Source organism: Lepisosteus oculatus, chromosome 11 (genome assembly GCF_040954835.1).
Source record: "Lepisosteus oculatus isolate fLepOcu1 chromosome 11, fLepOcu1.hap2, whole genome shotgun sequence".
NCBI classification, from domain to species: Eukaryota; Metazoa; Chordata; class Actinopteri; order Semionotiformes; family Lepisosteidae; genus Lepisosteus; species Lepisosteus oculatus.
The window spans coordinates 6,923,544-6,935,988 of NC_090706.1; the positions used below are offsets into that span (position 1 = coordinate 6,923,544).

General features: G+C 39.5%; 1 protein-coding gene across 10 annotated transcripts in view; it reads left to right on the forward strand.

The window, feature by feature from the left end:
• Positions 1–12,445, forward strand: part of LOC102697294 (regulator of G-protein signaling 20-like) — a 148,938-nt gene that overhangs the window by 95,472 nt on the left and 41,021 nt on the right. For 5 of the 10 annotated variants that reach the window (XR_011191013.1, XR_011191012.1, XM_069195469.1 and 2 more), the window contains 3 exons: positions 5,096–5,252; positions 5,452–5,513; positions 6,490–7,395. The exons of 3 other annotated variants lie outside the window; for them this stretch is intronic. The gene's annotated coding sequence lies outside the window, so the exon portion shown is untranslated. The remainder of the gene's footprint in view (positions 1–5,095; positions 5,253–5,451; positions 5,514–6,489; positions 7,396–12,445) is intronic. 2 more of the 10 variants (XM_069195467.1, XM_069195468.1) reach the window with 2 other exon arrangements.

A 12,445-nucleotide genomic window follows, 5' to 3' on the forward strand; every position in this document is an offset into this window, starting at 1 on the left:
AGCCTTTGTTCTCCTGCTACTTTACCTTTGCCTACTGCCCTGTCTCTCTCACACCTGAAGAAAGCTCCACGGCGAAACGTTGTGTTCTCTTTCTTCTTTTTTTCAACATGGAATAAACCTATTGTTCCTTTGCAGCCTACGCATGCTGACACAGCCAACCACCTGAACTACCGTAGTTATAATATGTGTTGGATATGGCTAAGATCCTTTTAGAAGGTGTATTTACTGATCATGCAGGTCTGAATGCAGATGCCTAGTGTACAAGCGCAGTAGCTACTGTCTTCATCCTGTCCTGTAGTAGAGGGTCTTCTGTTATGATAATCTAATTCTCACCCACAATTTTTTTCTGGTATCAGCAAAACTGTAATGTGGAAAGCAATGCTAACACAAGTTCAAGTGAAGGTCGGTACAGCTTGCTTGTAAATTAATTTGACTTGATGGCTGTTGTGTCACTACTGTATCTTCTGTGGCATCAGATTTCTTTCTACAAAAGATGTAGTTAAAAATTCATGTCATATATCAACTTAACACTATGACTGTTAATAAGTTTGCTGCGAACTACTGTGCATATTTAAGATGTTTTCCCTCATACTTGGGTGAACTTATGAAAGTGTTCTTAGCAACACAAAAAAAAATATTCATGTATTTGACCAAATTTGTAATCAGTTGTATGAAGGTCTTAACAAGTCACAAAAGACAGTTTCACTGAAAGCTGAAAAGGCCCTGGCCAGTCAATGCCTGCACTACACTGACAGTACAGTACTCAGCCAACTGTATGGCAAAACTCAGGGGATCCCAGTCACAATTAACTAGTGAGTTGCTGCTGCAGGTGGTGTTGGATGACCAGTAGGTGGCGCAATTCCCCACCTTGCATAGTGTTGACCTTGCATAAGATCTGTGCAGTAGGAGCAGAACTCTTTAGGGTGTCATCCTCAGAAAATAGTGTGTGTGTGTGTGTGTGTGTGTGTGTGTGTGTGTGTGTGTGTGTGTGTGTGTGTGTGTGTTTTGTGGCTGTCCCTTCCCTGCTGTATCCTGCCTTGCCCAAGCTGTTTGCCTGGATAGGCTCCAGATTTCTTGTGACTCCTGAACTGGAAAATGGGTGGATGGAGTAGTATTAGTAGAGGTCATAGTAGTAGTTTAGTTATTATTGAAATGTGCCAGTTAATTCTTAAGTCAATACCTTTTAGAACCAACCACAGAACTCAAGCCTATGAGCTCCAAATTTCTTTGATATGAAGCGATGCAGAGTTTGTTTTTCCCAGTCAATAAATGTGATAAAAACTTGGTTTGGATGTAGCTAAATAAAGGTAAATAATTAGTGTACTGCTGCACTACTGGTAATGAACTTCATTTAGGGATAATATGAGACAGATGGTCATTAATTGCCAGGAATTAGGTGATTCATCAGGGTTGCTATTGTGGAATATTTCTTATCAGAGGACAGTATCATAGCCAAATTAATCTCACAGGCAATCAAGCTTTCCTTCACCTCTGTCAACTTGTAATCATGGTATTGGGAATCATTTTTTTAACCAATTTTCAGACTGAATCATAAATTACTACAAATCCAAGGGTAATTTTCAGTCATCCCTGGTGTTACAGATTAAATGTTTCACTCAAATGAAATTTAGCACGAGTTGCAAATTCGATTTTCCGTTTTTGTGATGAATAATTTTGTAACAGGGAAAATCCTATGGGATTTTAAAATGGTGATAGTGTCTAAGATCTTTTTTTATGCTAATGGTTCCTTTGATAGAAAGAGAATATAAGCATTAGGAGTAGAAGTACTATCTTGTGTAACATACTGTATATCTAATTGAACTCACAGCTGCCTTTTGCTTAGCGAATGAAACACACTGAAACAAAGCTTAAATTCAGCTAATCTCAATAATGAGCCATTTGACATGAACAGCTGAGGTCTGTAAAGATCAAGAAGGAAAAGTCCCAGCCTCAAATGTCACCCACCTAATTTGGCTCAGTTTTTAACCACAATGTTGTATGAATGTCTTTGAAGGAAAATATCCACAAGTTCACTCTAATACTTAAGTATTCAGATGTCTTTACTAAGACTGGAGAGTTTGAGTGAAGAAACATACAAAGGTACATTTGTGTCCTTTCCTTGTGCTAATAAGGCAATTTCTGTAATTGTAAAGTCTGGGTTAGAAGAGAGACTCACAGACACATTTTTCCAGTTTCAGTTGATCTTACATAAATCATCCATGAATATCTGTGTCTCAATATAATTACCTTCAGAATTAATGCTCTGTTGCTACCATAGTTTCTATATTTCTTCTTAAGATTAGTTAGAATGAAAATTTAAGACATGTTATCTGTAGCTTCTGTTGGCTCACTGTTTCCTCATCTTAAATTTATGGTTTCTTTCTTCTGCCTGCATGTTAGTGGACACTTTTTTTTGCTAATCTCGTTCTAATCAGATATAACAGGGTCTAGATCATTGATATACATCAATGATGTATATCAGGATCATAAATTAGGTATGATTTATGATCCTGATATACAGGTATGAATCAGGTATTTGCTCCTAAATCAGGAGGAGCAAAGGTATAACTACAGAACCCTGTCTTTGTGTATTATTATGGTGACACAAAGGAGAAAAAACTATAGTGGTTATTATAGTTTGTAGAGAATTCTGTTGTGACAGCATACTGTACATTTCACAATGGATCACTACAGTACCCGCCTCTGAGCAATATCGCTGTGGATTTTTTCACAATTCAATTAAGCAGTAATGTTTCAGGCATTTGGATTTAGGGCTGTGCTGTTATTTCTATGTGTATTAGAAGTACATTTGTAAATGACATTTGTCATTTATATGTCAAAACTGTTAGATGGCAGGTAGCAAAGAGTCCTGGCAGAGAGGACAGGGGAAGTGTAACTGGCTCTTCACTCAAGGTGTTAATTAAAGTGACAGGAAGGCTCATCAGTGGCTGTAATGTCGGCCATTTGCTGCCCACAAAGCATAGCCTTCTTTAAAACAAAAAGGTTTTCTTTCGGGAGCTGGGGATGCATGTTCTTCTCTACATGTCAGCTCTTCACCGACCTGTCATTCTTCGCTGTAGTTTGGGAGTTGCGTTTAGCGGCCTGATTTTAGCAGCCAGACAAATATTTTAAGCAGACCGTGGAACACCATTTAAATGACAACTGTCAAAGTCTATTCCCACAATAGAAACAACATTCGACAGCAAACACTCAGTGGGATTTTAGCAGTTGTTTTGTTGAGACACTTTGCTGCCGTGTGATTCCTTCCTGCCCTGTTAATTACAGAATCATGAAGTAAAAACAGTGCTGTTCTTGCCCAACAGCACATCTGTCTCTCTAGAGACATACAGCCCAAAGATGTAACTTCTTCTTTCTTAACACACATCTGTACTTTGATACAGGAGAGACAAGGAAGAAACACAAGCTTGTATTGCTGGGGTTCAGATAGTGATGTATTAATACACCCTTTGCTTACCAGTGAAACAGTGAACATTATTGTAAATACATACCAAGTTCTCTTAAAAATCCCACCCCCCCCCCACAAAATGTTCCACGTTTGAGAGAATCAAAGATACAAGATGCGATTAAGAATAATTTCCAACACAAAAGAAAGAATTAAACAATAAATAGACTTTAAGATTAAGTTTCTTAAAACAATAAGAATCGCCAGTTATTTTTTGTCATACCCATCCGATTTGGAAAAGCCAGTAGTTTGCTTTTGACGTCTACGCACGGAAATATTCGCTCACGACCGCATGCGAGGCAGAAAAGAGAAAATACGGGCAGGTTCCTTCGACTCGCTCACCTCCCAGCCGCCTGTCTGTTCGCAGTGCTGCCCCCTACCGGGGATTTGACAACGAAAGCGCCGACGGCACACGCTCCTGCAGGCTCCTGGCAGATCAGACGGGTGTCCGTGTCTGTGAGAGCCGAGGGAACCACCCTCTCACGGGGATTGCACAGAAGATGACACGACTATAGTGACAAAGTCAGCTGATGACATGACCCAGACCCAAGCCCGTGATTGTAGATCTCATGTGAAATTTAATTAGTAAATTGGGCCGTGCATGTTTTGTTGTTGTTTTTTTTTTGCAACCATTCCACTCTTAGGCCACTCTTTGGAACTTTGTTTGCTTTCTGTTGCTGGAGTACCAATCCAGTGCACTCTATGTGGCAGTATCATAGAGGTATTTTTGTAAATACTTTTTTTTTTTACAGTGTGAAATAATGCATTACTGCTGAGTTATAATGCATTTCAGCTTAGTTTTTCTTCATGAGTTTAATTTATCACTATAATGTCTCCTGTAAAAGAAAGTGGAACCCCTCGGTGACTTTAGGATACTTCCTATGGTTTTTACAATGAGATGTAAATAAGGATGGATTTCTGAGACCTCAAACATGCAGATATTTACAACACGTTTCTGCAGAGCAGTATATCAAGACAATGAAACCCTTTCTGTGGGTCGATCACATAGCCGTCGCCAGACTGTCACTGCAGAGCAGGAGCCAAGTCTCCAGACAAGAGGCTGACCTTTCCTTCCCTTGTTTGCACTGACGCCCTGCCAGGACTGACAGGCAAACACACCTCAGTGGGGGGGGGACCACACAAAATTAAAGTTGGTGGCCTTTGAACTTTACGTTGAAAAAGGCCGGATTTCAATTTAGAAGAGAGGGGAATGGAGGTGCTGGAAGTCCGTTGTGTCTCTCAGCGGATGAAGAGGCAGACGGTGAGGCATTAAGTATACTGTACGTATCAATAACAGCCAGAGGTGAACCTGCACTGTGGAGGAATCAGTGGCTTCTACAGTGTATGTGGAATGAAGGTGTCATAACATTAGTCTATCATAATATTATAATTATTGTGTGGTGAATCCCTACATCATAGGCACATCAATTCAAAATTCATTGTCTAAATCTACATGACATCTTGAGAAACTGAAATTGTGGCACTTAAAAAAAGTTCCTCAGCAAGTTTTGGAATATACAGTACTCACCTATGTTCTATTAAACGTATCTCCGTTGAATTAATTCCATCATTAGTATTACTGTATTTAAAAATATTATTTAAGAATAAGTGGCATGTCTGCTGTAATTCCAGGCTGTATCCACAGAAGGAGGATAGACCACATCACCATCCCCTTCAGTGCGGCATGCACCCAGGTGCTGGAGGACGGCTATAGTGAGCCAGCAGCATCACTGCACAGCAGATCAGGTGCAGGAGAGAAGTGAGAAATTGCCTCACCAATTGAATTAAGGTGGATATTTACTGAGGCTTGATTATACAAGGCCAGAGTGGAATTTAACCAAAATACAGTACTCCTACATTCTTAGTTCTGAAGTTTTGTCTGCTGTGCAAATTTCATCAGGAGATTCAGTTTTTCCGCTGGAGTTGAAGGCCTGTTGCAGATCTCATGATAACTCCCACTTCTCAGGATCTCTCTTTTTCTCTCCTAGCACAATCCTGTTCCTGTTGTCAGCCCACATGCAAGTGAAAATTTGCCATACAGGTCTGTGAGGTAAATAAAAAAGAACAAAAGGGGGAGAATCTCATGCTACATTACGTACAGTGTTTATATGTATATTAGTTCAAGTAGGCAGCTGTGTCACCATGCGTAGGCTGCAAAGGCACACTTGAAGGTTTATTGTATGCTTAAAAGAAAAGAAACACAACGTTTCAGCTATGGAACCTTCTTCGGGTGTTCTTTGGATTTGACACCAAAAGAAGGCTCTACAGCCGAAACATTGTTTCCTTTCTTCCCTTTTCAGCATGGAATAAAAGTTTACTTGTTTCTTTATATATAAGTTGCTTAAAGGATGTCTGCTGTCTTAGAAATATGTTCAGTTCTGTATCCATCTTGGTCTATATCTTCGATTATTTTAGATGTTTACAGCATAAATAGTGCGTTTTATGACCTGATAGTATTGTTAGACTGGACCTAACTGAAAATAAGTCTTGACTTGGTCTGTGGAAAAGCTGGAAAGTGTTCTTGAAAAGTATTCCAACTCTTTGAATAGGTGTGTGGTCTTTTATCAAAGATTTAATATTGCATTGTCACTTTTCAGATTTTTTTATCATTAATTTTAAACTAAACTAAAAGCAATGGTTTTCTCAGACTACTGAAGATGAAAATGTACCAAAGCTAAGAACAAATCTACAAAAAATCTCATTTTGCCGGGATTTTTTTACCTTGATGCTGGAAGCCATTTAGAGGCAAAGAGATTTATCAACTGTTTTCTCTGTTCCCAAAACGCTCATTTTGAAGTTGGAGGGGGAAAAAAAAAACTTGCAGTTAAAAAATGGCTTCATAGCAACAGGGAATTGCTGCCAGAGTGTTACAGGCTAATTGGAACCAACATTTTCAAGGCATCAACAGCAGTAAAACCCCCCCTGGGGCAGCTTCTGGCAGATTAAACTGCCTCCATCACTGCAGGAACTCTCCTGATAAAGTCTCCGCATGAGCTTTACTCACACGGTGCACATCTTTTTGGCAGGTGACACGGGTCAGCGCAGGGATTGTAAGGATACCCATCTTTTACATCTGTCCATCCTTGTCAGTAAAGCCGGCGATGTGTGTGACCATGTGCCGCCGACGGAGAAGAGATCATGCTTTCAAGGGCAGAGCCTTATAACCTGCCAAGAGAATGGGGATATCTTGAAACTTGTATGTTATTGTTGTGACCTTCGCTAGAACAAAATGTCTAACACCAAGTGTTTGAACCATTACAGTCAGTACCAGTGTATCACTCTTTAACTCTTTATTGGCTCCATTGCTCAGAGCTTCCAGCTCTGACAGGTAATAAAACATGTACCTTTACTGCCTAAGTACCAAGCCGTCTAATCCACTAACAGAGGCAGGTTTGGTGGTCCTGTTGTACTAGTTCTCATTTAATATATCTGCTCTCACTCAAAGTTCCAGTTTTGTATGTTGCAATAATAATGTTTTCGTTTCCGTAAATTATGCAGCAGACAGAAACCTGTGTGATCCAATCTGAGAAAAAGCATCATTCATCAGGATTCCTCCGATGGTGCCAAACAACTGGCTGGACACCACTAGGGCAGGGCTAGTCTCTTTCCAGCGCCGCAGCAAGCCCTGAATCTCCAGAGCACATGCAGGCTCATAGTGATGTCAGTCGGGCGTGCGTTGCTCTTGCAATCAGAGCTAACTCTCCTCCCAGGCACCGTGAAGCTTGTTGCATGTGTGGCACGACACGGGGCGTGTCCGGCGTGGAGGCGGAGCCCTGATTACGGCCGGTGCGTTGTCTTCGCAGCCACAACTGTTCTGGCTAATTAACGACGAGCCGCAGCCGAGGGGACCTCCCTGAGGGAGGAGCAGACCACCGCAAGGGGAAGACTTTCCAGCCGCAGGGCCGGAGGAGACTGTGACTGTGACTGTGACTGTGACTGTGACTGTGACTGTGACTGTGACTGTGACTGTGCGTAAGACCGTCGTTTTTGCTCCGTTTTCTTTTCGCCCTGTCCCGCCGTGCATCTCCACCGGGGCGGGCTGACCTTTTCTTCCCCCGTCTCGCTGCGTATCTTCCACCGGGACAGGTTCGGTTCTTTTTGTTTTGGTCTTGCGCTCCCTGCTCTTCCAGGCTGGACGCCGCGGTACACAGCGCCGCGTTTTTCTTCTTGCTTTTGGTTTTTCTTTTTTGTGTGCGCTTTTTTTTCCCGGTTCGCATTGCTACACTGGTCCAGTGACTCTCTAGGTGAGCGTGTCAAGTCATTCCTGAGTGGCTTCTGGAGATCAAAGCCTTTAAAATTCAGAAGAGATACAAATATATTTACAGTATACTTATGGGAAGAAGAAGGAATTAACAGTCACTTCAAAGTAGAGAAATCCATGTGTCTCTCCATGTCTACATTATTTGTTTAGCTGTGATCCTGTGACCCAAAGACCTCCTTTGCCCATTTCTATAAGGATTGTACTGTATTAACAGCCCAGAACATGCTTGCAAACTGTGAATCCTTCATATTTCTGTGTAAACCATTGGTTCTGCTTCATTTCCTAGGGTCTGTATTCATTTATACTCTTCTGGGTTCTGAATGTGAGGCCCAGAGCCTTTTTTTATTCATGTTTATTTTGTTAACTTATCTGACGCACCTTTTATTCTAAACAGTTATGGGACTGTAAAGGCTAGATTATTTTACCAGAGTGCTGATGACTCTTTGAATTGCGTCTTTTTTGATGGTGGGATTTACCTTCAGTATCTCTCCTTTCTTTGGTGTTGCCACAAGTTCCCCACAATCAGAACGCTAATGGATTAAAATGTTGTGTTCAACAAATTTACTTATTAGATGAAAAGAAAACTATGCTCCTGACAGCCTGGAATGCTGTAGCTGGTATTGGAAAAGCTCATGATAGATTGTTCTTATTTCAAATGTGCTTTCTCTGTTAAATGTTTAAACCCTGTTAATGACATTCTGATTACTGTTCTTTTTACCCAGTGACAGTTTTAAATTGACCTTCACAGGCAATACAGTAGGTGCCTGCAATAATTTTAACTTTTAACTTTGTAATTTGTATGACTCGTGTCACAGAGGTAAGGTTTTTAATTTCCCACTGTGTGCGCTGCCGCCCAGTGATTAGTTTCTTTCCAAGAACAGGCAGAGGATAAAGGTTTTTCACTGTACTGTGAAAACGGTTCTAAAAGAAATTACTGTAGTCCTGGTGCAGTTTGGTTTTAAAAAAAGTAATTTCCAGTCTTGTGACTGTCTAAACAATGTATATTGCACTGGAATCAATTGATCTTAGTCATGGGACCACAAATCTTCAGAGTGGAAAAGCAGTGGAATGTTTTTACTGAATAGCATCTGCTGTAAGATTTATTGCATTTTGAAAAGTTGCTTTTCCAGTGTCTCCAGGCAGCTTGTTTCTGTGCAAAGGACAAACGAAATCCTTACTCTGAACCCCTCTCAAGACTTGCCTATCGAGCAGCTCCACTTCGAGTGCTTCACTTTAGTCAGTTTTACAAATTCTAATCTTTACAACCTGTTAGCTAAAAACTTCATTTTCTCCACTTGTCACATAATGTGCTTGTTATTTTAGAAAGTGCATATTTACCCATCTTGAAACTGGAGATCCCCTTACATTGTGATCATGAGAAATGTTCATAATCAAGCCTCAGAGATGTGGCTCTCACACAGTTGAGCTGAGACCCTGTGAAGTCTGACTGTGTGCAATACACTTTATATACATTCCGATAGGACTCGGGCGGGGCATGGACATTTTCTGCATCTGTATAAAATCGAGCAAAACTGAAAGAAAGGAAAAAAAGAAACCTGCCGTAATTTAATCTAAAAATGACTGTATAAAACATTCACCATTTAAATGCCTTACTAGTATTAAGAATATTTAATTCTGGTCCATAAAACTCCCTACCCTACAAAAACACGGCCAATGCAAAATCTTACTTTGCTTGAATTCATCAGTCTTTTTATGATTTGCTTTCATTAGTTTGCTTTATTTTACTACCTTTACATTTATTCCTAGATGTCTGTTGGTTTATTCTGTCTGGAATTTGGACATCCATGTTTATAATGAAGTGCCACAACTGGATTGCTTTAATGAAGATATATTCCCTATTAAGAGCATATAATTAGCTGGCTGGTTTTGTAATTAAACAGTGTTCTTTTACAACATTTCTTTCCTAACCTCTGTAATTTCAGAATACACAGTGAAACGTTAGTCACGTCTCTCATTTGCACACAGAGAGTACGTTTTTAAGATAGTGTGTTGAAGATTAAGTTTCTCCTTAATGTCATGTGTCTTATGTCTTTTATCTTGGCACATTGTGTGTAGACTCTCATTTTAAGTAAGTCAGGCAGTGGGTCGATCGAAGCTATGGTAAATGTAAGCTAAAGAACAGAGATGGAAAAAGCGATTTGCATTGTTTTGAAACTGTTTTCAATGAAATGTGTTATGATGTGGAGTGTACTTGTCTTTGAATATATTAAATTCTTGTATTGGTTTGGGGATATAGTAAGCCTTTATTCACTGCCAAACAAATTCTGCATGATGTGATGGCTATTCTGTAATACAATGATCAAACAATGGCCCATTGTCACAAACGTAATCACTTGTGAATCGAACATTGAAACCTAATGATTCTAATTGACTTTACATCAGCGCCGTGTTTCCCCAATGTAACCATCTGCATTAGCTACTGTACACAGTAAAAGTAAACCAAGGGCAACATAAAACCAGAGTTCTACATGAAGGAGGAAGCCAAGAAATTTCATTCTCTCTTTGCCCCCCATGATCAAGTTAATTTGTACGGATAATATTAAGCCAATTATTGTTTTATATCCCCAGCTGTACTACACATTCTTAGCTAATGTAATGTAATGCTTAGTTAGTGTTTCATGTAATTCACTGAAGAGTATTCTGTCTTTGGGCAATCTCATGTTCCCTGAAAATAAAGCCACAATGAAAGTTATCTGTGTAACCATTCCCAATAACTGCAATGTAATGAAATGCATTTAAAATATATTTGAAGGTTTCTCTGTAGTTAATTAGTATGCTAACATCACTCACAGGGTATAATTTAATTTTCTTCCTATAATTTTCCTACAGTTTTCTTCCTGCAAAACTATATAATTCTTGCCTTGCATTCGACATTTCATTGTCAGAAGTTGACTATTTTTCCTGAAATTGCCTACAGTGAACATTGATTGAACTGGATCCTGTTTTTCGCCTTCATTTCCCCCACTCTTGAGGGAGAAATCGTGACATCTTGGAAGTAAGGCAGAAATAAGCAGGATGAAATGACGGGCTCTTAAGGATCTGTTTTAGATAAGATTTGAGATCTAAAAGTGATTTAGAGGGAACTACATGATTGAGAGCCATCTTCTAGGGGTTTTGTACTTTTTTTGTACTGTTGTACTGGTTTAGATTCTTGCTTGATTCATTAACATCTTAAGTTAATATTAGGTTATACAGTGTTAATCGTACATAATGTTAAGTGTGTATGTTTTTCATTTTGTGTTCAGAACAGTATTTCCGAAAGAGGTGTGCAACCACACCCTGTGTGAGCACAGTCACACTAATCCAACTAACACCTTATTATTTCAAAAACAGTTTTTAAATTTAATGGGCGGTGAATCATCAAAGCTCACATCTTCGCTATACAGTATCTATTTTACCTTCAGCATTTACAGTATGTTGTTGATTTTTTAAAAATGCATTGTATGTGTACAACAGTGCTTTGAAACAAATTAAAGAAAAATTACTCAAAATTCCTCGTGTTCTACACAGTATAAAAATACTGAATTATTCAACGTTAATGCCAATGCTAATGCATTACAAATGCATGTAATGTAGAACAGCAAAGAAATGTTTAGCTTGTAATAATTGGAGTTCTACAACTGCAACTCGGAGCAAAGGGGAGTGCTGGGTTGAGAGGAGGTAAGTGACACCTCATTAAAGATAGCATAGGGGATTATCTCGGAAAGCAGCAGTACAGTACATTGTGTGGCCGCAGTTATTAAGGCCAGTATCAGTCCCACAGCAGATTAAAGATTCATGATATGGACTTAGTAAATTTTGTAGCACATACTTTTCTTAGGGATATGTATTTTTCAAATCTGTATTTAGTCTTGTTCCTTTTCATTTTAAGAGTTTCTTTTAACACTATTTGATTAGTTCCACTGATTTCTTTTTTAGGAAGACATGGGCTAGCACTGAGTTTGAATCTCCATTTAATAAATCCCTAATTGCAATTGATTATTCTGAAAAGAGTCGTTTTCAGATAAATTGTACTTCAATTAAAAAGGATTTTACAATCTATGCACTGCATAGAAAAAATATTTCTTCTCTGCCTATTAATTCTAGTATTGCATGCCATCTAAATGAGCTCAGAATGTACTGTGCCCAGCCTGAAGAGAATGAATATGACGTACTCTCAAACATAAAATTATAGAATACAGCTAACATTTTCAGGATATTAAACAAAATAATACACAGTAAAAGAGTCGATAAAAATGCCAAAGTAAACTCATCCATTCTTTTTCTAACCACTTTATCCCGTTCAGGGTTGCAAGGGAGGTGGACATTAGTCCAGCAGCCGGCAGAGCAGGGTACACCCTGGACAAGGATGCCAGTCCATTGCAGGGCCCAAACAGACACACACACTCGCACCAGGGCCAATGTCCAGAAGACAAGTAACCATCCAGTAAGTCTTTGAGACAGTGGGAGGAAACCAGAACACCCAGAGAAAACCCACATGAACATAAAAAGAACATACAGCAGAAACCCCATATAGACAGCACTCCAGGAATTGAGCCCAGGGCCCCAGCCCTGCGAGACAGCAGTACTGATCACCACGCCATCCTAAAGTGAACACACTTTCCATAACCCTTTTGAAAGATGACCAAATATCGTATATTCATATTATGGTTTAAATTATTATTTGCTCTGCCGACACCCTTATCCATTGTCTTAATTGT